General features: G+C 36.8%; 1 long non-coding RNA gene across 1 annotated transcript in view; it reads right to left on the bottom strand.

The window, feature by feature from the left end:
- Nucleotides 1–10,663: 10,663 nt before the first annotated feature.
- Nucleotides 10,664–26,838, bottom strand: part of LOC130544235 (uncharacterized) — a 158,628-nt gene continuing 142,453 nt past the window's right edge. Inside the window, exons 3-4 of the long non-coding RNA XR_008960380.1 lie at nt 13,783–14,646; nt 10,664–12,442 (exon numbers count right to left, since the gene is read on the bottom strand). This is a non-coding gene — a long non-coding RNA (uncharacterized LOC130544235). The remainder of the gene's footprint in view (nt 12,443–13,782; nt 14,647–26,838) is intronic.

Genomic DNA, 26,838 nt, shown 5'->3' with positions numbered 1-26,838 from the left:
GAATTTTTGGTGTTTTTTGTGTTTTCACTCATTTCAAAGTACTTCCTAATTTACCTAATTTACCTCATTTTGTTATTGACCTACTGATTATTTAGAGCATTTAATTTCCATATATTAGTAATTAGTTTGTTATTAATTTCCAATTTTGTTCTATCATGATCATAAACATACTTCATATGGTTTCAATTATTTTACATTTATTGACAATTGTTGCATTCCCTAGTATATGATCTGTTTTGGAAATGTTTTATGTGCACTTGAGAGAAATGTTTACTCTGTTGTTTTTGAGTACAGTGTTCAGTAAGATCTTGATAGATCCAATTAGTTTATAGTGTTGTTCAAGCCTTTTACTTTCTTGTTTATCTTTGTCTAGTTGTTCTATCATGTTCAAAAATAGAGTATGGAAGTCTCCAACCATTATTGTTGAACTATCTATTTCTCTCTTGGAGTCTTCAGTCTTTACTTAATTTTGACTTTTTATTAGATGTATATATGCTTATAATTGTTATTTCTCCTTGATGGATTGACACTTTCATCATTACAAAATGTTCTTCTTTGTCTATAGTAACAATGTTTGTTTTATTTTATTTTTTTTGTACAATGTTTGTTTTAAAGTCTACTTTGTCTAATATTAGTTTAGGTTTAGCAGCTCTATTTTGGGTACTATTAGTATGGTGTATATATTTTCCAAACATTTATTTTCAATACACATCTGTTTTTGAATCTAAAGTGAGTCTCTTGTAGACAGCATATGGTTGGATTATGTTTTGATTTTTTTTTAATCCCTTTGGCCAATTTCTGACTTTCCAATGGCATGTTTGGTCTATTCACATTTAATGTTATTATTGATAAGGTAAGCCTTAGATCTGTCATTTGCTATTTCTTTTCTTTATGACATATCTTTTTTTTAAAAGATTTTATTTATTTATTTGACAGAGAGAGACAGCCAGCAAGAGGGGGAACACAGGCAGGAGGAGTGGGAGAGGAAGAAGCAGGCTCCCAGCAGAGGAGCCTGATGTAGGGCTCGATCCCAGAATGCCAGATCACGCCCTGAGCTGAAGGCAGACGCTTAACAACTGTGTTATTTAGGTGCCTCTTTATGACTTATATCTTAGTTGTTCCTTTATTCCTGCATTATTGTTTTCTTCTGTGTTAAACATAAAATTTCTTATATCTCATTTTAATCAATTGTTTCTTTTAATACATTTTTTTGAGTAATGTACTTAATGGTGGCTTTAGGGGTTACAATCAACATCTTAATGTATAACAATGTAGTTTGGATTGGTAACACTTAAATTTCAACAGTATAAATAAACTTTGCTCTTATATAAAACTTGGTTCCTTCCCCCTTCATTTGTAATATTGTTATCATACAAATTACACCTTTAAACCTTAAAAGCCCATCAACATACTCTTAGAATTATTCCTAACTCTTTAAAAGAGTTTGAGTAGTGGAATGATCTGACTTACATCTTAAAAGGGTTACTCTGACTGTTGTAGGAAAAATTTATTTTAATGGGGCAAGGATAAAAGCATAGAGATTACTTAGAAGGATATTGCCGAAATGCCCTTCAACAGATGACTGGATTAAGAAGATGTGGTCCATATATACAATGGAATATTACTCAGCCATCAGAAGGAACAATTACACAACATTTGCAGCAACATGGACAGGACTGGAGGAGATAATGCTAAGTTAAATAAGCCAAGCAGAGAAAGACAATTATATGGTTTCACTCATTTGTGGAACATAAGAAATAGGAAGATCAATAGGAAAAGGAAGGGAAGAATGAAGGGGGGACAAACAGAAGGGGGAATGAACCATGAGAGACTATGGACTCCAGGAAACAAATGGAGGGTTTTAGAGGGGAGGGAGGTGAGGGCATGGGCTAGCCTGGTGAAGGGTATTTAGGGAGGGCACATATTGCATGGAGCACTGGGTGTTATATGCAAATAATGAATCATGGAACATTGCATCAAAAACTGGGGATGTACTATATGGTGACTAATATAACAAAATAAAAATTATTTTAAAAAAGAAGGATATTGCAAAAACCCAGGTAAAAGATGATGGTAACTTAAACAAGGTAGAAATGAAAGTGGTGAGAAGTGACAGGGTTTTTGAAATATTTGGAGAAGAAAGGTAACCAGGATTCAATGATGAATTGAACAGGAATGTGAAGAAAGAGTTAAAGATGACTCAAATGTTTATGCTCTAAACAACTGAAGATAGGGGATAATAGAAATATGGGATACTAGGGAATACTGTGGAGAGAGGAAGTGTAGAGATCAAAATTTCAGTTTTTCACATGTTAATTTTGAAATGCCTATTAAACAAAAAAGAGACAATTCAGTTAAATATATGAGTCTGGAGCTCAGGAAAGAGATGTGAACTGGAAGTGTAAAAATGGAAATTGTTAACAAATAGAGTATATTGAAAGCCATATGACTGGATGAGATCACCAAGAGATAAGTAGCTACAGAAGACAAAAAAATCCAAGAACTGAGACCTGAGGAAATCCAACCTTGATAGGTCATGGAGAAAAGAACCTGCAAAGGTGCACCTGGGTGGCTTAGTTGGGTAAGTGGCCAGCTCTGGATTTTGGCTCAGATCAAGATCTCAGGGTCCTGCGATCCAGCCCTGTGTTGGCCTTCATGCTCAGTAGGGAGTCTGCTTCTCCCCCTCTGCCCCTTCCCCCTGCTCATGCTCGTTCTCTCTCTCTCTCATACAAATAATCTTTAAAAAATCTTTAAAAAAAAAGAAAGAAAAGAACTTGCAAAAAATATTGAAATAGAGTGGCCAGTGAGTTATAAAGCAAATCAGAGGAGTGCATCAACCTAGAAAACAAAAAAAGCAAAGGGTATCAAGAAGAGAATGATCATCTCTGCCAAATGCTGCTGATAGGTCAAGAAAAATGAGAACAGAAGACTGACCAGAAAACTAGCATTTTCTATGAAGTAAAATTCAGATAGACATTACTTTCCATTTTATAGATAGATTACTATTGTTCCCAAGTTTACTCAGACCCACCTCCAGAGACTGAGATATGTGTTATATTAGAAACCACAAATAACTGTACATTCTCACCTTTGTTTATAAATGCATCTGCACATTTTATCCTGTGAGATATGTTATACAAAGATTATTTTTTTTCTTTTGAAAAAAATTTTTAAAGAAACAATTTGGAATCTGGCCTGGGGTAGGAGCTGGCCTGGAGTTGGGACTTGGCAGGGAGGCTAGAAATTGAAGGAAAAATCCCTAAAATAAGAGTGTCATGGACAGATGAGTCCCAATTTTTATGTACAAACGCCCATTAAATACTTAAATGAACTGTGCATTTATAGAAAAAAATAATAAGAAAACTACTACACTTTCAATGCCATCCCAATCAAAATACCAATGACATTCTTCAAAGAACTGGAACAAACAGCCCTTAAATTTGTGTGGAACCAGAAAAGGCCCCGAATCACCAAGGAATTGTTGAAAAGGAAAAACAAAACTGGGGGCGTCACAATGCCGGATTTCAAGCTATACTACAAAGCTGGGATCACAAAGCATGGTACTGGCACAAGAACAGACAGACCAATGGAACAGAATAGAGAATCCAGAAATGGACCCTTGGCTCTATGGTCAACTAATCTTTCACAAAGCAGGAAAAAACATCCAGTGGAAAAAAGACAGTCTCTTCAATAAATGGTGCTGGGAAAATTGGACAGCTACATGCAAAAGAATGAAACTTGACCACTCTCCTCACACCATACACAAAGATAAACTCCAAATGGATGAAAGACCTCAATGTGAGACAGGAATCCATCAAAATCCTAGAGGAGAGTATAGGCTGCAACCTCTTCGACATCGGCCACAGCAACTTTTTTCATGACACATCTCCAAAGGCAAGAGAAACAAAAGAAAAAGTGACCTTGTGGGACTTCATCAAGATAAAAAGCTTCTGCACGGCCAAGGAAACACTAAAGAAAAACTAAGAGGCAGCCCACGGAATGGGAGAAGATATTTGCAAATGACACTACAGATAAAAGACTGGTATCCAAGATCTACAAAGAACTTCCCAAACTCAATACACAAGAAAAAAATAAACAAATCATAAAATGGGCAGAAGATATGAACAGACACTTTTCCAATGAAGACATACAAATGGCTAACAGACACATGAAAAAATGTTCAAAATCATTAGACATCAGGGAAATTCAAATCAAAACCACACTGAGATACCACCTTACGCCAGTTAGAATGGCAAAAATGGACAAGGCAAGAAACAACAGTTGTTGGAGAGGATGTGGAGAAAGGGGATCCCGCCTACATTGTTGGTGGGAATGCAAGCTGGCACAGCCACTCTGGAAAACAGTGTGGAGGTCCCTTAAAAAGTTAAAAATTGAGCTACCCTATGACCCAGCCATTGCACTACTGGGTGTTTACCCCAAAGATACAGACGTAGTAAAGAGAAGGGCCATATGCACCCCAATGTTCACAGCAGCATTGTCCACAATAGCTAAATCATAGAAGGAGCCGAGATGCCCTTCAACAGATGACTGGATTAAGAAGATGTGGCCCATATATACAATGGAATATTACTCAGCTATCAGAAAGAACGAATTCTCAACATTTGCTGCAACATGGACGGCACTGGAGGAGATAATGCTGAGTGAAATAAGTCAAGCAGAGAAAGACAAATATCATATGATTTCTCTCATTTATGGAACATAAGAACTAGGATGATCAGCAGGGGAAGAAAGGGATAAAGAAAGGGGGGGTAATCAGAAGGGGGATTGAAACATGAGAGACTATGGACTATGAGAAACAAACTGAGGGCCTCAGAGGGGAGGGAGGTGGGGGAATGGGATAGGCTGGTGATGGGTAGTAAGGAGGGCCCGTATTGCATGGTGCACTGGGTGTTATACGCAACTAATGAGTCATCGTACTTGACATCAAAAACCAGGGATGTACTGTATAATGACTAACATAATATAATAAAAAATATTATTATTAAAAAAAACCCACAATATTCCTAAACAGACAGGTAAACTTCAGCAGACCGAATATAGTTTTCAACTATTTTATCCTACCAATGCTGTGGTGTGATGCTGTAAGCAAGATCATGTCTTTACGAGGGGCACAGGCTTGCTCTGTCCTGCCCTTGGCCTTCACTGAGGGGAAAATCACTCTGTTTCCTTTAACAAATTTTCATTGTTCACCTATCATCTGTTAGGCATGGGGCAAGGCGTGACTAAGTCAGATCTGATCTCTGCCTCATAGCACAGTCTCACAGCAGAGGAAGAGAAGCAGTAAAAACACATTGTAACGAGTCCTATGATGGTCCATGATCTTGGAGTCACGTAACGGCGTGGCCTGTCAGGATGGGCAGGTGAAGGATGAGAAGGAATAACTGGGAGGTGAACTCCCGGCAGAGTAAGTAGCACCTGCTCAAGGGTTGGAAATGAGAAAATGGCCCTTTGGGGGAGACAGGTGATCAGATGAATGTCACACAGTTCGTGGATAACTGCAGAGCTGAGTCTTGTCAAGGACTGAGGCTCTGATTGTATTTAGACTTAACGCCTGTAAAAAAAAAAAGCAGTTCTTTTTGACTCAGGCTTGCTATAAACAACGGTGGCAGGGAGATGCAATTAGGAAGAGCTGTATAAGTACTCAAAGTCACAGGAATTTTTTTTTATATTGCATAAAACAAAGGAATGAGTACAGAAAAGAACTGTCCAGCTCTTTAACAATATAAAGTATAACAAATAAAAATTAATGATAAAAAAAGAAAACATTTGTAAATATCTTGGGCTTTCTACTAAAACTTTCAAAGGACCATGCCTTAGGAATAAAGACTATGTCCAAGGATTAAAGATTTACCCCAAGACTAAGGGCAATACAGAATCAGACTCCAACAACAAAGTAAAATGAAGGCTCCAAAAGCTCAAGATGATAAGCTTATAATTTGTCAGTTAGAACAAAAATCAAAATGTCCTTAGGAGGAAAATGAGAGAATAAAAAATCTCTATAAAATATCATCAGTAGTATCCATTATGCAATCAAATATTGCTAGATATGTGAATAAAGAGAGAAATGTAACACGAATTTATAAGAAAAATGTGAGTAGAGGGATGTCTGGGTGACTCAGTTGTTTAAGCATCTGCCTTTGGCTCAGGTCATGATCCTGGGGTCCTGGGTTGGAGTCCCACATTGGTCTCCTAGCTCAGCGGGGGTCTTGCTTCTCCCTCTGCCCCTCCCCCTACTCATGCTCTCTGTCTCTCTCTGACAAATAAATAAATAAAATCTTTTTAAAAAAAAAGAAAAGAAAAAAGTGAGTAGAAATAGAGAACATAATCATCCAGATGTTGAATTAGCAGAGAAGGATGATTTTTAAAACTATCAAAAGTATGTTCAAGGACTTAAAAGAAAAAGTAGCCAAAATAAGTAGACAAATGGGTATCCCAACATGAAATTTGAAACTGTGAAAAAGAATCAAATGGAAATTCTAGAACTGAAAAGTATACTATTTGAAATGAAAATTCAATGGCTTGGAGATGGTAGAAAAAAATGGTTAACAAAGTTGGAGATGGTATGATACAAATTATTTAAAAAGTTGGAATCTATGCATTAGAAAAACCACTAAAAATAATAAAAGAAATGTAGCTTAAAAAATCAATAAGCAAAATTAAAAATGGAATGCTAAATACTTGAATAATTCCAAAAAATTTATAAAAAGAGGACAAAAGGGAAAAGAATTTTTAAAAGGTGACAAAATAACAATGAAATAATAAAATGAGCTACATATCAATATCAATAATTACATTAAGCACTTAAGTATTAAACACTCAAATTAAAATGCAGTGATTTTCAGAACAGAAGAAGCAAAACCCAAATATATTTTGTTAATAAGAAAAGCACCTTAAATATATAGACAAAGACAGGTTGAAAGTAAATGGTTATAAAAGCATATAAAGACAAAAATAAAGGTAAGAAAACTAGAGTGGCTATAATAATACCAGATAAAACAGATTTCAAGACAAAAAGTGTTAACAGAGATAAAGGTATTTCATAACGCTAACAGCCTCAATTAATTAGGAAGAAATAGCAATCATAAATATATATGTGCCTAATAGTGGAATTTCAAAATACCCGAAGTAAAATTTGACAAAATCGAAGGGAGAAATGAACAGTTTCACAATCACGGTTGGAGATTTTGACACTCCTTTCTCAGCAATTAATAAGAAAACTAGACAAAAACAACTAGCAAACAAATATAAGATCTGTACAGCACTATAAATACCTTGACCTAATTGATATTTATAGAACACTAATCCCGATAAATGTATAATGCATATTCTTTACACTAGAATTGTATGTGCGCTGTAGTATAAAACAATAAATTTTAAAAGATTTAAATCATATAGTGTGTTTTCTGGAACCAACAGAATTAAATTTATCAATAATTATACTTATCAATAATAATAAGATACCTAGGAAGGACACAAATTTTTGGAAATTAAGAAACATAATTCTAAATAAGCCAAAGGTCATAGAAAATATACAAATGAAGTAAGAATATATTTTAAATGGAATTATAATTAAAATACAACTTATCAAAATTTGCAGGAGCCACTAAAGCAGTGCTTAGAGGTAAATTTGTAAACCAAAAGTCAATTTTTAAAAATATCAATAGAATTGATAAATATCTATTTAGGCTATTCAAGAAAAGTGAAAAACATAGCCATCAGGAATAAGAGAAGGGACATCATTATAGTTGTAAAATAATAAAAAAGAAAAAGGAGATTTTAAACAAATAAATTTGATAATTTAGATGAAATGTACAAAGATATAAAAGAACAAAACTAACCCAAGAAGAAATTGACCTGAATAACTTTACAACAATTAAAACAACTGAACTAGTGGTTTAAAGTTTTCCAACAACAACAACAAAAACTCCACTTCCACAAAAAGGAAATGGTAATTATGTGACTTGATGGCAGTGTTAGCTAATGCTACAGTGATAACCATATTGCAATATATAAGCATATCAAGTCAACACTTTATACACCTTAACCTTTTATAATGTTATATGTCCATTATATCTCAGTAAAGCTGAAAAGAGAAAAAAAAAACTCAAGGATCAAAAAAACTTTTTTGGCAAATTCAACCAAACATTTAAGAGGAAAAGCAATCAATGGTATACAAACTCCTTCAGAAAATAGAAGAAAACAAAATACTTTCAAAGTATTTTTATGATTATTACATTAATAATAAAATCAGACAATGACACTACAAGGAAAAACAAGAGATCAACATCCTCCAAGAACATAGATACAAAAATCCTCAAAAAAATGGCAAATTGAATATAATTGAATATATTGAAAGGATACTACATTATGAGTATGTGTTTATCGCAGGACTGCAAGGTAGATTCAGTATTCAAAAAACTAAAGCTATGCTATTAACTATATAAATAGAATAAAAGAGAAATGCCATATGTTATTTTAACAAATGCAGAAAAAGAATATGTTCAAATTCAACACTTGTTAATGATAAAAACTCTTGGCAAACTAGAAATGGAAAGGAGCATCCTCAACCTGATTAATAGTATCTACCAAAAACATAAAAAACAAAAGCCCTACTGGTAGTATCATTCAGGTGAAAAACTAAATTATCTCCACCTGAGCTTAGGACCCAGTTAAATGTGTCCACTCTCACCTCTTATATTCTGTGTTGCACTCTTACTAGTAAAATATGTGAGAAAAAAATAAAGGACATCAAACTGGAAAACTGTCTTTATTTGCAAACAGCAAAATCTTGTAGATAGCAAATTCTAAGGCATTTGTGAAAATAAAAAGCTAATAGCAATAAAATTTATAAGGTTCACTGACTACAGGGTCAACGTACAAAAGTCAATTTCATTTCTATGAGATGGTAATTCTCTCTGTACTTATCTGTATGTTCTACACAATCCAGTCAAAATCCCCAAGGAATTTTTGTAGAAATTGCTGAAATACATATCAAAAACAGGGTGAAATAGAGATTTAAGAGTACACTTATCATGATGATGACTGATTACACTATGTTAATTACACTTGAATACAAATAAAATAAAATACATATCAAAAACAAAGGACCTAGAATAGCCAAACAACTTTGAAAATGAAAATAAAGTAAGGATGACTCACGTCACCTGATTTTAAGACTTGCTCTAAAGGTATATTTAGAGTGGCATTGCTTTAAACATAAATAAATAGAAAAATGGATTAGAATACAGAGTCCACAACTGGAGCCACACCTATAAAGGCTATCAAATTTTGACAAAGATTACAAGGTAATTCAATGACCAAAAGGCAGTCTTTTCAATAAATGGTGGTGGAACAACTGGATATTGTAGCGGGTTGAATATATCCCCCATACACAAGTTTATGTCCACCTAAAAGCTCAGAATGTGACCTTATTTGGAGAAAGTTTCTTTGCAGATGTAATTAGGTAAGGATCTCAGGACAATACCATGCTGGAATTAGAAAAGGCTCTAAATCCAATAACTGATGTCCTTACAAGAAGAGGAGAAATCAAGTGACACACAGAGAAGAAGGCCATGCAAAGAGGGAGGCAGAGATTGGAGTTATGCTGTGACAAACCAGGGAATGGCTGGAGCCATGAAAGGCCCGAAGAAGTATGGAAGGATTTTTCCCCGGGGCCTGTGCACACCCTGATTTTGGATTTCTGGCTTCTGGAACTGTGAGATAATAAATTTATGTCGCTTTAAGCCACTCAGATTGTTGCAATTTGTTATGACAGCCCTAAAAGTGAATATAGATACTAATATAGATATGTATAAAAAGTGAGCCTCTAGTCTTACCTCACACCATACTCTAAAACTAATCGAGGATGGATCATAGACTAAACTAAATGCTAAAACTATAAAGCTTTTAAAAGAAAATATAAAATATCTTTATGACACTGGCAGTGGTAAGATTTCCTGGACAGATCACAAAAAGCACTAATCACTTAAAAATGGATAAATTGAACTTCATCAAAATTTAAAACTTCTGTTCTTTAAAAATACCATTAAGGAAATGAAAAGGCAAACTACCAACTAGGAGAAAATATTCACAATGTTTCTAATCTGATAAAAATATGTTTAGGATATACAAGAAGCTTCTAAAAATCAATAACAAAAACACAACCCAACAAAAAAGGCAAAAGATTTGGGCATATACTCCACAAAGGAAGACTGAATTGCCAGTAGTCACATGAAACCCACCAACATTATATGTTACTAGGGAAGGTGCCAATTAAAACCACAATAAGAGGGTAATTTAAGGTGAAACTGTAAGAGAACTGCCTATACTGTATAACTTTTCTCTAAATCTAAAGTTATTTCAAAATAGTTTTTTTAAATTTTTTGAGTATATTTGACACATTGTTACATTAGTTTCAGGTGTACAACATAGTGATTCAACTTCTCTATATGTTACGGTATGTTCACAGGTGTAGCCACCATCAGTCACCATTTGATGCTATTATATCATTGACTCTATTCTTTATGCTGTGATTTTCATTCCTGTGATTTATTTATTCCATAGCTAGAAGCATGTATCTCCCACTCCCCTTCATCCATTTTGCCCATCCCCCCCCCAACCTCTCTCCCCTCTGGCAACCTTCACTTTGTCCTCTGTATTTACAGGTCTGATTCTGCCTTTTGTTTGTTTGTTTATTCATTTGTTTTTTTTTTTAAGATTTTATTTACTTATTTGAGAGTGAACAAGCAGGGAGGAGGGGCAGAGGGAGAAGGAGAAGCAGGCTCCAATGCAGGGCTCGATCCCAGGAACCTGGGATCATGACCTGAGCCAAAGGCAGATGCTTAAGTGACTGAGCCACCCAGGTACCCCAACAGTTTGCTTTTTTTAAGATTCCACCTAGGAGTGAAATCATGTGGTATTTGGCTTTCTCAGTCTGAGTTATTTCACTTAGTATAATATCGTCTAGGTCCATCCATATTGTCACAAATGGCATGATCTCATCCTTTTTTTTTAATGGCTGTGTAATATTATGAATACATACCACATCTTTCTTATCCATTTGTCCATCAGTGGATACTTAGGTTGTTTCTATATCTTGGCTATTGTAAATAATTCTGCAATAAACACCAGAGTGTATGTATCTTTTTGAATTAGTGTGTTCATTTTCTTTGGGTAAATACCCTGTACACTGTTGGTGGGAATGTAAGTTAGTATAGCAACTGTGGAAAATAATATGGAGGTTCCTCAAAAAGTTAAAAATAGAAATTCCAGGGGGGCGCCTGGGTGGCATAGCGGTTAAGCGTCTGCCTTCGGCTCAGGGAGTGATCCCGACGATCTGGGATCGAGCCCCACATCAGGCTCTTCCCCTATGAGCCTGCTTCTTCCTCTCCCACTCCCCCTGCTTGTGTTCCCTCTCTCGCTGGCTGTCTCTATCTTTGTCGAATAAATAAATAAAATCTTTAAAAAAAATAGAAATTCCATATGATCCAATAATTTCAAAATAGTTTTAAAAAAACCAATGAGATACTACCACACATCCACCAGAGTGACTAAAATAAAAAATACCAACAACACCAGTTTTTGGCAAGGGTGTGATGCAACAGGAACTCTTATATATCACTGGTGAGCCAGTAAAATTTTACAAACAATTTCCAAAAAAATCTGTAAACTTAAAAAAAAAATAAACCTATATCTGCTCTGATCCAGCCCCTAGACTCCTAGATATTTGCCAAAGAGAACTGAAAACATATGTCCACAAAATGACTTGTACATAAATGTTTATAGCAGCATTATTCAACATAGCCCCAAATCAGAAACAACCCAAATTCTATCAGTATAAGAATAGGTAAACCAACCGTGGTATATTCATACCATGGACATTCCTCAGTAATAAGAAACAACTAATACATGCATGCAACATCATGGATAAATCTCAAAAATGTTAAGTACAAGAAGCTAGATACAAAAAATGTGCATTTTGTATGCTTTTATGCATATGAAGTTTAAGAGCTGGCAAAGCTATTCTGGGGGAAATGGAAAACAGAACAGTGATTGCCACTTGCAGTATAAATTGACAGGAAGGGAATACAAGAGAATTTGGGGGGATTGTAGAAATATTCCATTCCTTTACTGAGGTTGTGGTTACATAAGTATATATATTTTTCAGAATTCATCAGTTTTACATTTAAAATATGTGTATTTCACTGTACATAAATTTCACTTTGATTTTTAAAAAAGAAAAAGAAAGGGGCCCCTGAGTGGTGCACTTGGTTAAGGCGTCCAACTCTTGGTTTCAGCTCAGGTCCCGATCTCAAGGTCTTGAGATAGAGACCCACATCAGGCTCCATGGTCAGCGCAGTGTCTGCTTAGGAGTCTCTCTCCCTCTCCCTCTTCCCCCTTTGCATTCGCTCACTCTCTCTTTCTGTAAAAATAAGTAAATAAATCTTTAAAAAAAGAAAAAAAGAAAAGAAAACCTAAGTCTTAGAGAGGCAGAGGCAAATGGATTCCCCAGGTTTGTGTCAAGTTCATGCAGGTGCCTTAAGACCTAGATCTCATTGTCTCAGCAAACACCTTTATACTAGGCGACTGATATTCCAACAACAAAAATGGACAATTCCATATTCTTAGCACTTCAATCCAATCAATCTAATCCCACTTCAGTCCAATCCCAGGTGTATGAAAAGCCAATCCACTGTGTTTTCCAGCTTCCCTTCTCTCTTCAGGTGCAGATCTCAGATGTGTTTCCAACTCCTACAAGAATGGGAGTTCTTCACAGAATGCCTCAACTTTACTTTCCAACTTATCCAAGCCATATTCCCAAAAGCAAGAATTATAAATGCATTTCTATCATCTTGTTGGGTTTATGTTTGATGCAAAAGCCAAATAGGGAACTGTCAACCTTTTGCTGGAGAAGTAAAACAGTAAGACAGGCACAAGTATTATAACCCAGTTGTTTATCCTGTCTTGAAATATAACTAATGGTTATTTTTTTTAACCTACTTTACTTAAATGACCAAGGATTTTGGTGTTTAAATTCTTATTATCCAAGCATCCACTAATATAGCTGTAGTCCCAGGAGTTGCGGAGGTCCTCCACAAATGCAGCCCTCCACAAATACCTCTAATACTAGGATATGCCAACTCAACAGAAAAATCAATGGTATACTCTCAGAAACACCTCATACTTCATAAAGTACTTATATTCACAGTTACCACTTCCACTACATCCTCGCATCTTGTGAACGTGATGAGGAAATCTGCTTCTCAATAATAGTAGCTACTATTTACTGAACATTTTAATGAGGCATCACTGTGCATTGTTTTATTTTATCCTGAAACAACCCTATTAGATAAGTATGACTATAATCATATCTGTTTTCCAGATGAAGAAACTAAGATGAACAGAAGTGACACAATTATTAAATGGCAGAGCCAGGAATTCAATTCAGAATCACCTGACAACAGAGCTCTCACTCAAATACTAAGCAATGCTGCTTTCTTGCTAAATCTTTATCAGGCCCGTAGCTTGGGTTTGCTTACAAAGGGAGTTTGAGCCATGAATACAGCTTCTGACATTTTATAGTTACATAGTTATAACTATTTACATATATATATTATAGTTTTATAGTTATATTATATAGTTATAAGTTCACTCCTGCATGATGACAGGAGAAAGGGGGCATATGATCACAGTTATAAAATTGTTTCAAGATAAGAAAGGAGGGAGGGATCACTAGAAATATCTAGTTATCAAAATATTTACCTGGACAGTCTCTGTAATCATTGCAGTGCAGGCAAGGGAAATAATAAGTCATTGCCCAGGGATCCATTCCTCTGAGTATTCAAAAGAGAAGAAATTCTTGGCAATTGAATTTATAGCCATTAAATGCTTTCATTGCAATGTTTGTTTTCTTTTTCAAGTCATTAATTGCAGTTGGAAAAGTTTAGGGACCTCAAGGCAAATTGTTCAGCCTTGATGGGACTCTGGCATGACTTGCAAAGTGTTACAGAAGGCAGGTCCAGAATATGACTCTTGATATCTTCCCAGGCACCACAATGGGGTGCCTCAGGGTCCAGTCCTTAAAAGCTTCTACCCTCACACAAAACAGTGGAGTCATCATTTTTCAGAATAATAAAATACTTCTTTCAGTTCATGCCATAAGTGTGAAGAGTTTTTCAATTTTTCCTGAACATTTTCCCATATTTCTTGCAAAAATAGAAGATTATTCAAATTAACCTCATCCATTCAGGTATTTAACATCAATATACCCACATTCAGAAATAAAAGAAGATTTTCTATCTCAAGAACTTCTTATTAACTGTTCTTATCTGGTCAAATTTCACTAGGCAGGCCACAGGAAGTTGTAGATCCTAGCGCTTCCCGGATATTGGACTTTCTCCCACGTCTCTGCCTGGGAACTGCCAGCTGAGTTATTGCTGTCGGAGAATTATACAGTGTGTCTGGGCTTTGAGGTTATCTGATCAGCACAGGCATTAGTGAGTAAAGTTTACTTTCCCCCCAGCCAAAGAATTACAAACTCAGAGTCTCAGGCCTGGGATAAACTAAAAGGCCATTTTGTCCAACTTGTAGTCAATGCCTGTGTCACTTGGGCATCATATTCAGGATCTGTAATAATAGAAGAATAGAAATAAATTTACTGAGTGCTTACTGTATACTGAGGATAATGTTTTATGCATCATTTCATTTAATATTTATAACATCACTCTAACATAAAAATTATTTTACAGATGACAAAAATAAAGTTCAGAGAAGTTAGAGGTTTGGCCAAGGTTACATAGAAGTGGCAGGACCAAGATTCAAAACACTGTCCGTCTTCAGAGCCCATACACTTAAACATCACATTGTCCCTCAAATTTCAATTATCTGAGATAATTCCCAGCTCTAATATTCCATCAAGGTGTCCCTGAAAGTTGGCTCATATTTGTCAGAATATCCATATCAGTGTTAGACTCAGAAAATTTGGTTACCATGCTTCTTCCTTCTCATTTTTCCTCTTCCTCTCCCAACAAAAACAACAAACCTACTTTGATTTTTAATATTAGTCCCTCTATCCATGATGAGAAAAAATATTGGTTAGCATAAAAATGAAGCTGGTCATCAAATCATGAATTTCTAAGACAAAATAAAAGCCTAACTTGAAGACAATATGTGAAAATTGGGACCAAAGATAAACCTGTCATAAGCCATTATTAAGTCACTGAGTTCAAATTTAAGTAGACTCAAGATCTCCTGGTGAAAATGAATCTTGCAGTTTTTCACTGGGTTCTATATAACAGAATGGCAAGAGTTGTTTGTCCGACTTGTTTACAGTTATTTGTATTTAGAGCTCTTCACTCTTTCTACCTGCTTGTTGGTGACTTCTTCCAGAGGAGGGACCATATCTTTCATTTCTTTCTGCTTTTATTTTAAAGTGCCTATACATTTATCCTTCCAACATTTATCAAGCACCGCTTTTGTCCTTGGCACTGTATTGAGCACTGGATACACTTGAAAAAATATATTCTCAGTCTCAGTTTAGTGAAAAAAACAAACTCTAAACCACAGCTGCAATTTAATACACAGAATGCTCTAACAGAAGTATGTGTGTAGTCCTGTAAGAACACAGTAGGTAGCACAGTGTCACACATATTACAGATGCTCAATATCCATTTGTTCAATTTAATTTACTTAAAAAAAAAGTTTAGCTCAGTAAAGGGGAACCGTGACCTACAATGTAGATCAAGGCCACAATAAGTATCTAAAACCAAGCATTCTCAATGCAAGCTTCCCCATAACTCCCACTTACTTCCCCAAACTAAGACCAGCACACAGAGACAAAGGATATTAAAATGGAAGAACCAATTCCCTAATTTTAGGTGTTTTTACCCCAACACTCCACTCTGAAAGTGTAATCTTAGAGAATATCCTATTATCATATAGCCCCAAAGTAGGTTATGAGTGGGTTGGGACTGAAGATGGTAGCAGAAACGATGAAGCAGAAACTTTCCTGTGTTAGTACTGGTGAAAGTTTTAGGGGTAGAGACGGTGGGGATAGAGGATGCCTACCATGAATGGATAAAAAGTGACCAGCTAAAAGTGATATGGGGGTAAGAGCTTCTGAAAATAGGGAAAAAACAGTTGTATAATGTTGGATTGTAGAGAACAGTAGGTAAATAATTAGTGTTTCCAGCAGAGGTAAACAGTAAACAAGACTAGCTAATTAGTAAGAAGTTGATGAAAACCAATTACTTTTTTTTTGAAAACCAATTACTAAGTAGATTACTGGTTGTTTTTGGATGGTTTTTAAGAAAAATCTTTGGGTGGGATATCATTGCAAGAGAAAAGAGCAGGACATGCTTGAGATGTCTCTTCCACACTCTATAACCCCTCTCTACTCACATTTCTTCATTTCTTGGCCTTCACCTTTCTCTTTGATCCCTAATTTTCATCAAACAAGTATTTATTTATCCCTAAAGTAGATAAAGCATTATACCAGGTATTGAGATAAATGATACATCATTCCTGCCCTCAAAGGGTTTACAAAGAGGAGATGAATACGTACTATAAATACTCAATTAACTACAATTTATTGAAGAAAGTGGTATGTGTTATAACAGAGGAGGAAAAAAACCAAACTAGAGGAAGTGAGAGCACAAGAGGAAAATATTAATTCTGACTTGGGAGAAAGACTTCTTGGAAGACATTGAGAACTAAACTGCTTAAATTTTAATGGAGAGAATATGGAAGGGCAGCCATTCTGGTCAGAGGGATGTGAGCAAATTCATAGAAAGTGGCATGACTGGAGAATGCTGAGTAAATGATCTATATTCTAGAAACTACAAATCACTCTTGAAAGACATTGAAGAAGACACAAAAAGATGGAAAAATATTCCATGCTCATGGATCAAAAGAATTAACATAGTTAAAATGTCCATGCTACCCAGAGCAATCTACACTTTCAATGTTATCCTGATCAAAATACCAATGACATTTTTCAAAGAACTGGAAAAAAGAGCCCTTAAATTTGTATGGAACCAGAAAAGGCCCTGAATCGCCAAGGAATTGCTGAAAAGGAAAAACAAAGCTGGGGGCATCACAATGCCAGATTTCAAACTGTACTACAAAGCTGTGATCACAAAGACAGCATGGTACTGGCACAAAAACAGACAACTAGACCAATGGAACAGAATAGAGAACCCAGAAATGGACCCTCGGCTCTTTGGGCAACTAATCTTTGACAAAGCAGGAAAAAACATCCAGTGGAAATAAGACAGTCTCTTCAATAAATGGTGCTGGGAAAATTGGACAGCTACATGCAAAAGAATGAAATTTGACCACTCTCTCACATCATACACAAAGATAAACTCCAAATGGATGAAAGACCTCGATGTGAGACAGGAATCCATCAAAATCCTAGAGGAGAGCATAGGCAGCAACCTCTACGACATCGGCCACAGCAACCTTTTTCATGACACATGTCCAAAGGCAAGAGAAACAAAAGATAAAATGACCTTGTGGGACTTCATCAAGATAAAAAGCTTCTGCACCGCCAAGGAAACAGTCAAAAAAAACTAATAGGCAGCCCACGGAATGGGAGAAGATATTTGCAAATGATACTACACATAAAAGACTGGTATCCAAGATCTACAAAGAACTTCTCAAACTCAATAAGCGAGAAACAAATAAACAAATCAAAAAATGGGCAGAAGATATGAACAGACACTTTTTCAATGAAGACATACAAATGGCTAACAGACACATGAAAAAATGTTCAAAATCATTAGCCATCAGCGAAATTCAAATCAAAACCACACTAAGATACCACCTTACGCCAGTTAGAATGGCAAAAATGGACAAGGCAAGAAACAACAGTTGTTGGAGAGGATGTGCTTGACTTATTTCACTTAGCATTATCTCCTCCAGTCCTGTCCATGTTGCAGCTAATGTTGAGAAATTTTGTTTTAAAATAGGATGCTGACAAGTATATTTCAATTTTTTTAAATTTTAGTTTCCAACAGTGTGGGGCTTGGGGAGCCATATGGACATATGACTTTTCAGCTAAAGAAAGATACCTGACCTGTAGCTATAAGACTTGGAAGCCATGAATACAAAGAATTATACAAAGTCATAAAGCCAGATATGACCATCTATGGAAAGAGTAAAGTTATAGGAATTAGGAAGGAATATATGGTGGTCATTTGAGTCTTTCAAAAGCTCTCCTATTCTCACATTTTACCAGATACATGACATCATTGACATTTACAGATACATGGCATCACTGCCATATGATTGCTTTAGCCAACTAAACATGAATAAAAGAGATTTACGTTACTTGCAAGCAGAAGCTTAAAGAGGCAATGCATGGCTCAACATGCCTCTTTTGCCTTAGCAATCATTAAAGCATCATCAAGAAGAATATTAATCAGTCTGGGTGTCTAGGTAACTTCAGTGAGCAGAGACCCACTGCTGATAGATTTGTAGCATGGGCAAGAAATGAACTTTTGTTGTTTCAAGCCATTCATAATTTGAGGATTGTTTGTTGCTATAGAGTAAGCTAGCTTATCGTGAATACTACAGATATTTGAGAAATGCATATATTTAGAAGTCAGAAAAAAGAAGGAGCTGACATAGTAAAACAATAATCAAAAAGGTGAGGGGTGAATTGAGAGAAAATTAATCTTAGAAGACAGGGAAGAAAAATTTCAATATGTGAGAATGGTAAAAAGTGTTAGAATTAATTAAAGATAGAGAAAGAACACTGGATTCAGCCATTAGTAGTACATTGGGTCATGTTCTAGTAGGTTCAATTGTGTGATGGAAACAGAAACTGTGAGTTAACTTACTCATCTTGTATAATTGAAACTTTGTACTCTTTGACTAGTACCTCTCCATTTCTCCTTCCTCCCAGTCCCTGGCAACCATCATTCTAATCTCTGCTTGTATGATTTTGACTATTTTAGGTTCTTCATGTAAGTAGTATCATGTAGTATTGTCTTTCTGTGCCTGGCTTATTTCACTTAGCATTAATACCTTCCAGGTTTATTCATGTGGTCACAAATAGCAGGATTTCCTTCTTTTTTAAGCTGAATAATATTCCATTGTATGTATATGTTACCAGATTCGGGTTCTTGGGCCTGACAACCATAAAAATGAGGTGGGACTCCAAGATCAAAGGCACAGGTAAGGCTTTATTGGAGCTACAACTTGAGTTGAAGGAAGACAAAGCAACAACAGAGAATAGTTAGGCTTGTCTCCCAAAACAGAGGGGAGGCTCTGTTTATATATAGAATGTTCCCTCCTCCTGATTGGCTGGAAGACAACTCAGGCAGATCATTGGTGCTTTCTGGAGCCCAGTATCCCCTATTTTAAGTTTGGCTTGTATCTGGGGCTGCATTCATGAGGCATTCTGGTTCTGTTGTGCAAGAGAGGCAGTTTAACCACAACCACCAACAGAAAGTGCCCCAGGTGTACAATGTTTTTCACTTGGGGCTTGTTCCCATGAACCTTGACTGCCTCAAATATACCACATTTTCTTTATCCATTCATCCACCAACGGGCATTTAGGTTGCTTCCATGTTTTTGCTATTTCTGAAAAATGCCACAATGAACATGGAAGTGCAGATATCTCTTTGAGCTCCCAATTTAAATGCCTTCAGATATAGAAGTGGAATTTCTAGGTCATCAGTACTAGAGAACCACCATACCACGTAGAGCCTATAGTTAATGGTAGTGTATTGTATACTTTAAAAATTACTAAGAGTGTAGGTCTTATGTTGTATTGTTATCAATCATAATAATAAAGAGGGCAGGAAGACATTTTTGGAAGTGATATGTTTATGGCTTAGATTGTGGTGATGGTTTCACAGGTATATACTTACCTCCAAACTCATCAAGTTGTATATACTAAATATGTACAGCTTTTTGTATGTCAATCATGCCTCAATAAAGTGTATTTTTAAAAAATATGCATTGAATTTAGGAGCTAACAGGGAGTGTGGAAGTGGAGATAAGTAATGACCATAATCCTAAATTAAAAACTTGGTGAGAAAGGGAAGTTGCTTACCCAGTGCCCTGCCTCTCTTTTGATAAGCATAATTCCTTCTCTCTCTTTCCATCTCTTTGCTTATTCTCTTCCTTGATATTCTCCTAGTTTACCCCCTAGATCTCTCTTTCTCCTAGATGTTTCTTCTCTCCCTCTGCCTTCTCTGGACTTCTGTTTCTCTCTGCCATGTCTTATTCCTCATAATTATGACACCATAGATTCTCCAGTTGTACAGGCTGGGCCCAGTTCAGTGGCTTATTGATCTCATTTATTTTTATTTATTAAAAATATTATTATAAAAAAAGATAAAAAGCTTCTGCACAGCCAAAGAAACAGTCAAAAAAAAAAAAAACTAAGAGGCAGCCCACGGAATGGGAGAAGATATTTGCAAGTGACACTACAGATAAAAGACTGGTATCCAAGATCTATAAAGAACTTCTCAAACTCCATACATGGGAAACAAATAATCAAATCAAAAAATGGGCAGAAAATATGAACAGACACTTTTTCAATGAAGACATACAAATGGCTAACAGACACATGAAAAAATGTTCAAAATCATTAGCCATCAGGGAAATTCAAATCAAAACCACACTAAGATACCACCTTATGCCAGTTAGAATGGCAAAAATTGACAAGGCAGGAAACAACAAATGTTGGAGAGGATGTGGAGAAAGGGGATCCCTCTTATACTGTTGGTGGGAATGCAAGCTGGTAGAGGCACTTTGGAAAACAGTGCGGAGGTCCCTTAAAAAGTTAAAAATTGAGCTACCCTATGACCCAGCAATTGCACTTCTGGGTATTTACCCCAAAGATACAGACATAGTGAAGAGAAGGGCCATATGCACCCCAATGTTCACAGCAGCATTGTCCACAATAGCTAAATTGTGGAAGGAGCTGAGCTGCCCTTCAACAGATGACTGAATTAAGAAGATGTGGTCCATAAATACAGTGGAATATTACTCAGCCATCCGAAAGAACAATTACACAACATTTGCAGCAACATGGACGGGACTGGAGGAGATTATGCTAAGTGAAATAAGCCAAGCAGAGAAAGACAATTATCATATGGTTTCACTCATTTATGGAACATAAGAAATAGCAGGGAGATCAGTAGGAGAAGGAAGGGAAGAATGAAAGGGGGGTAAACAGACGGGGGAATGAACCACGAGAGAGTATGGACTCTGGGAAACAAACTGAGGGCTTCAGAGGGGAGGGGGGGGATTGGGATAGGCCGGTGATGGGTATTAAGGAGGGCACATATTGCGTGGTGCATTGGGTGTTATATGCAAATAATGAATCAAGGAACATTGCATCAAAAATTGGGGATGTACTGTATGGTGACTAATATAACAAAATAAAAATTATAAAAAAGAAAAAAAATGAAAAACCAGGATGTTGAAAGATGCTCTAATGAAGGTGATCAAAGTAAGGATAACCGTTTGATGGCTGCAGGGATCTTGTCCAGCATCCTTTTCAATGAGTCACCAGTCCTTTGTTCCCTCACAATTGTCCACAAAACAGAATTGAATAAAAGATGAACCTATCTCGGACCCAGTTGAATGGAGGTCAGTTTTTGTCAAGACTCTTTTCCATGACAGTTTCATCTTTAAGAACATGGATCCTGAAGATGTTTCTCTAGTGCATGAATTTATTTTTCATTGATTATAATCATAACCAAGGAAAAGTGGGTGCTAGAACTTGCAATAGAGTGGACAGTCTAATCTCTGTGGTACCAGATAAGGAGGGAAACTGTTCTTTTATATACAAATGAAACAGTATGCCCTTGCTTATAAATTGCCCCTTCCCAGAGAAAGGATAGTCACAAACACTTGTGATGCTAACCCACTAAGCAACAAATTTCACATACTAGCCCTTAACCAGCTAGGTAGCCATGGTGTTCACCTGATGGGGGGAGGGAAGATATGGCAGGAAGGCACACTCCACATTCTGCCTGGGTATGCCATTTATCTTGGTATGTTTGCTGCAACAAGTTTGTAATTTCCAGAGCCAGATTAGGATAACTTTTAGATCAGCTATTGCTTTGTTTTTTTCTACCCTAGCACATCCCTGCCCACAAACAGAAATGAGAGTGCAAAAATAAAGGGAGATCTCTGCGTATCTTCCAGGAACTTATATTCTGAAAAGGACCAGATGGCTGCTGAAAACCTAAGACTAGAGGAATAAAAAATTTAACAAGATTCAGATGTGCATACCCCATCTATTCTAGGTAACCTCTAGGGTACTGCCAAATTGGCTTTCTCCTATTCCCTTCCTTCCTATGGAGTTGGTCTGGCTTACTCAGTACTGGCTGAGTTGAATGGGTAGGGGTGTGAGATTGTGTTCTAAAGAGGTAGGGAGCTGCAATGTACACAGTATATATTTATATGTTGAAAGCAACAGGGACACCAAATTGGTTGGTAAATCAACATGCATTGGGAAAAGTGGGATTTCAGACACGTGGGGGGCACACATATACTACAAGGAAACACTTGTCCAGAGGGCTAGAGTCAGGGATTGCTGTAAGGATCCCAGATCATAGCAGAATGAAGCACAGGAATAAAACCTAAAGGGTTAAGAAGATTGAAGTGGGTTGACTTAAGAGGGCAGGTTAGCGTAGAGCCTGGTTTTCAAACTTTATGAATCACATGGGGAATCTTGATGAAATGCAAATTCTGATTCAATAGGTCAAGGTTATAATCTGAAATTCTGTATTTCTAGATTTCTGGCAAGCTTCCAGGTGATTCCAATGCTATCAGTAGGTTGACCACACTTTTCAGTATCAGGTAACAGTTTAATGAGGATGAGGATAGAGAAAAATTTATGTACATAAAATCACACAGAAGTCCTTGAGGTGCCTGGGTGGCTCAGTCGGTTGAACGTCTGCCTTTGGCTCAGGTCATGATCTCAGGGTTCTGGGATCGAGCCCTGCGTTGGGCTCCCTGCTCAGTGGGGAGTCTGCTTCTCCCTCTCCCTCTGCCTCTCAATCCAGCTTGTGCTCTCTCTCTCTCTCAAATAAATAAATAAATCTTTAAAAAGAAGTCCTTAAACATTTAGACATTTTATTTTATAATTCTTATGTTTTGCTATAACATTGAGAATAAAGAATAAAGTTTTCCACAGAGAACAGATTTCTGCCTTGGATCATTCAGGACTCTATAGCTTACATGCAAATGATTTAGTGATGCTTTTCTTTATCCTTAATGATGTTGTTTGCAAAATGACATCTAAACTGGGACTTCCCCAGAGGATAAATGAGGCATTTGATGCCTAGACAGGGGCTTAACAGCCATATTTTTGGCATCAGGCTGGAAAGGACAAAGTAGTGGCCCAGTAACCTAACATCATAAATCTATGAAATTTGCCCACCCTGAAACCAACATTATTGCATTTGTAACATATGCAAAACTTAAGGCAAATCATATAAGGAGCTCTATTCCCCTCAGTACTAAAGATACTTTCTTGTAATGGTAGCTAGCATTTACATAACACAGCAATTTACACATTATTTTCACATATAATATTTCATACTCACAGCCAGCTTATGAGATAGATAAGGCAAATATTAGCCCCACTTTCCACGGTACATCTAAGATTGTGCCTTAAAGTAAACTGTAACGCAAACTGATTGCCATTCGTTTTGGTGGCATGTTCAAGTATTCTAATCAAACAGGTGAAGAAATTCATATGGGTCATAAAGTGAAATGCTAAACCAAGAAACATGGGGTTTGCATGAGAAGTATATTATTTGTTTCATCCCATCTACCAGGGGATCATCAAACTAGGAATGCTGCCTTTCTTGTCAATTTCTATGTCATTCTCAATCTTTGGTCTGTGAAATATTTTTTTTCACACAGCAGGGATTACTTTGCCTACCTGTCTACATATTGAGCCCCACCCTAATTTCAATCTTGAACTTAGGCAAGAAGTATATAATAAAATCTAAATACTTTTTTGATTCAATATCAGGACAATCAACTTCTATTCCATATTTAAGCCTGTATCCCAGTTAATTTCCATTACTTTTTTCCAATTAGTTCTTTAGGTCATGGTCAGCTGCCTAGTAGTCAAGGCCTTCTAGGACTCAGGAGCAGCCTTACTTTTACAAGCAATGTTCCCTCCTCCATCCAGAGACTAGAACCCTACCTGACCTGGAGTACACCATTCTTTTTTTTTAAGATTTTGTTTATTTATTTGAGAGACAGCACAAACAGGGGGAGCTGCAGAGGGAGAGGGAGAAGCAGGCTCCCCACTGAGCAGGGAGCCCAACGTGGGGCTCAGTCCCAGGACCCTGGGATCATGACCTGAGCCAAAGGCAGATGCTTAATGACTGAGCCACCAGGCACCCCTAGAGTACACCTTTCTGCTGTCAAAATTCCTGAGTGGTGATTGTCTACCTGTAAGGTCTTATCTCATATTACTACCTAGATTTGAGGCAGAGTAATTGGGGGCAGATGTTATATTGGGAGTACAATTTCAGAGAGTAAGAAAGAGGGACACGGATAATGAATCAAGAAAGCAGGGAAAGCTGATTCAAGCTGACCTCCACTAAGTGAGAATCTTTGCTTAATCCAGTTGAATTAAGATGTTGTATAAACCCCATCCCATTCATGGGTGGAAACAGAGGGATGAATTTTTTTTCCAAATTTCTGAAGGCAAATTGGAAGACAGTGATGTGGTGAATAGATCATAATTAACCAACTTTCTCTAAGTACTTACTCCATACCCTGCTCTATGCTAAATGCTTTATATATGTCATCTTGTGGAATCCGCACACCAACCCTCTCAGGTAGGCAGTATTCTTCTCCACACTAGCCAATGAAGAAACTGAAGCCCAGAAAGGTTAAGCAACTTGCCCATGGTCACACAGCATATAAATGGTGGAACCAGGATTTGAGCTCAAACTGCATGATTCCAGGACCCTTAGCCACTATTTGGCACTGCCTCCAGGGGGATGAATTTAGTCTCTATCTCTTATCTCCCAATGGATAAAGATTCACCCATTCACCCAGTCCTTCATGCTTTCAGGTTGTACATATATATGTAGGCACCAAAGTTGGTCTCATAGTAGTGTTCACTAGTAAATCCTAGCTCAGGAGTTAAGAGGCATATGACGAAGGCATAAGGTAAGGTATTGTCTGGTTGCACCTGCATGAAGTATGTTGGAACCCACATAGCTGATCACCATAGTGACAGCTAGAATAATGTATAAGTGAAACCAGGATGTACAAAAAAGATGCTTAATATATCCCAACACCAGAGGATGGCCTTTTCTCCCTGTGCCAAATCCACCCAAATGCCTGAGTAGTATTCAAAGTCTTGTCCTTTTGTTGCTACATCTGGCATCTTTAATTATCCCATGTCTAGCCATATCAAATCTCTTCATGTTAGGAGAGTGGCTGGTTGCAAAAGACAATAGGAAAAACCAAATAGGAAAAATATTTCAACACAGGGAAAACAGTATAACAAGCAGATGGAAACAAAAACAGAGACCCTGCTTGGTGAGCTAGACCACTTTTGTGGATGGATTCCACTTTTTCATAAAGGAAGTGACTGACAGTCAAAAACAAACGGCCCATTTCACAAGCCTGAATGACTTCAAGGATGTGGAGAACTGCAGAAAAGTGTTTCCCAAGTACATAAAAAGGTGCTGGTGCTGATAAAGTTTTTACCAGTCTGTGTGGAAATGAAAAGAAATGAAAGTAAAGTAATGCACTCTTCAGATTTAGTTTCATTCCATTTCAAAGAGTGTTCTAAGTCAATTCACTGAAGCACTGTTTAGAATAGCAAATGCTTGGAAATAATTAAAATGTCCTTTAATAAATGACTTAAATTTGATAAGTCCATACAATGGACTACTATGAAGACATAACAAGAATTAGAAAATTCTCTATGTACTGACATGCAATGCTTTTCAAGATATTGTTTTTAGTAGAAACAGCAGGCATAGAATATTACACACACACATGTATTTATTTACTTATACATGGAATATCTCTGGGAGGATGCCTAAAAAACAGATAATGGTGGCTGCCTCCAGAAAAGGAAACTGGGTGATGAAGGAAGAGGGGTAGGAGGGAGCCTTTTTATTGCCCTTCTGTACATTTTGAATTTAGGACAAGAGTTTTTCTTTGCTTTGAATTTGTTTTCTAATTTCTTACCTGAAAATAGTCTTTACAATGAAATAATAAGGTTTATAAATTGTGGAAAGTTGGTTGTTCTGTTTTTAATATATCCTTACTTAGGAAATACAAAGTTGCCAACACTATGGCAGGTTCACTTTGAAAAAAAATGTACTTTGCATGTGAAACCAAAATTTTGGGAACCACTCTTCTAAGGTCCCTCCTAGGGACTCACAACCAGTCTGTCTTTTTGATAATCCACTCTTAACTTGTGTCTCCGTTCTGGACTTATGCTTCTGCCTTAGACATCTGCTTAGTACCTCACTCCTTTTAGGACTCAGACCTTGCTGTGCTTTTGTCAGTCAATGTCCTCTACCATCACCACCACCATCCATGTATTAGCAGCCTATCCTGCAATGGGATACTATGACTGGGGCCCTTCTATGTATTGATTGACCTGTCTGGTATACACAACTTGATTGGGTTACTTTCCAAACATTACTTGTTCCCATATTTTTCTTTACTCTTTTTTAAGGGTTTTTGGTTTTTGTTTTTATTTACAAAGAGAAAGAGAGAGAGCACAAGCAGAGGGAATGTCAGGCAGAGGGAGAGGGAGAAACAGGCTCTCCATTGAGCAGGGAAGCCAATGCAGGG

The sequence above is a fragment of the Ursus arctos genome, chromosome X (genome assembly GCF_023065955.2).
Source record: "Ursus arctos isolate Adak ecotype North America chromosome X, UrsArc2.0, whole genome shotgun sequence".
NCBI lineage: Eukaryota > Metazoa > Chordata > Mammalia > Carnivora > Ursidae > Ursus > Ursus arctos.
Note: the sequence above shows the minus strand (reverse complement) of the source record. Positions and strands in the feature narration are given on the sequence as shown.